Below are 1492 nucleotides of genomic sequence, written 5' to 3' on the forward strand. Positions count from 1 at the left end.
TTTGTCATCTATAAAACCATACAAAGCCAGAAAAGACCTTTTAAGATAAAGGTTCACCTAAGCAACACAATTCCCAAACCTATTACCTTCTGAACCACAGAAAATTCTTTACAAAAACTGTGCCTACAATTAAAACTCTTCAGTATGTACTAAAATCTTTGGACTAAAACCATTGCTAAATTCTTAAAATCGGTCTAAACTTCTCTAGCACCTGATCGTTGCCTTGCTACGCCTTTGTCCTCACAAACTGTGAACAAGTTTTCTTTTAACCTTCCCCCTGTTAAGCGAGGGACAGGACCACTGGAAGTCCTCGCTGTCGGGCATTTTCCAACCCTTCTGGGGCTCTTCTCTGACTCGTTCAGAGCGAGCCGCCGTGCTCTCAGTCTAGACTGTGACCCTGATTTTTCATTTATTTACTCATATTTGCATCACCTGCAAGTTATCTGTGATGACTTGGATGTTTGCTGTGAATAACCGGCAAAAATAATCCCTAATGAAGGGCTCAGAATGGGTACCAGGGGAACCCATCTAGAAAACAGGTATTCCATGACAATTCCTCACTTACAGTCATGCATTCAGAACTGAGTTGCCTTAAAAAACTCAAAAATCTTGATGTTGTTGCATCAATTAAGAAACCTGAGGTTTTTAAATGAAAATGTTGTCTATTAGCAATAACTCAATAGTCCACTGCATCAGTGGTTAACACCAACTTGCGATTCTGGTCTTAAAATTACTAAAGGTAGTGCCTCTGACAAGGGTACGGCCAGTCATTAAGGTTTTTTTAATAGTTTTCTCAATTTAAACTGATCTAAAACTTGATAAATCCAGTTTTAAAAGCCACTGCCAGGATAAGAAACTGGGCGATGAACCCACATAGCCTCAGCAAACAGCAGCTGAACACGTTTTCAACACAGTTGAAAAAACGGAGACAAGTTTCGGGTGATCTAAACGCAAACCCTCGACCTACGTGTCACACGTCCTAAATTATGCTCCTTGCTCGGTTTTGCCCCATCCTTGGCCATTCCAACCCAGAAATGTCAGCCAAGGTACCGCTTCTCGAGAAATACACGGCAAAGGGATCGTTTGCTTACAAGGAGGCACAGAAACGCTCCCAGGGCAGACACCCACGCTGGCACAGCCGGCCCGGAGCAGCAGCCTGCTCGCAGCACAGCACCCACCCCAGCTCACCTGGGCTGCTGCTCCGCGCCCTCAGCCCCTCACCTCGCCGCCTCCTCGGCCGCAGCCCGGTCAGAAGCCCCGGGCCATGGAGGGTCCCAGCGGCACCGACACCCGGGAAATCCCTGCGGTCAGACCTCTCCACCTCAGCGTTACTCCTCAGGACCGTCCTCGTGCGGAGCTTTTGCCGCCGAGCAGAGGGAGGAGGACGGACGCCGAGCAGCCCGATTCGCTCCGCCGCTCCAGGGGCCCGTCTCCCCGCTCAGCGCCCGCGGCCCCCCCGGCCCCGCTCCCGCTCGGGGCCGCCCAGCCCGGA

The sequence above is a fragment of the Athene cunicularia genome (assembly GCF_003259725.1).
Source record: "Athene cunicularia isolate RWA chromosome 27 unlocalized genomic scaffold, athCun1 chr27_part1, whole genome shotgun sequence".
NCBI classification, from domain to species: Eukaryota; Metazoa; Chordata; class Aves; order Strigiformes; family Strigidae; genus Athene; species Athene cunicularia.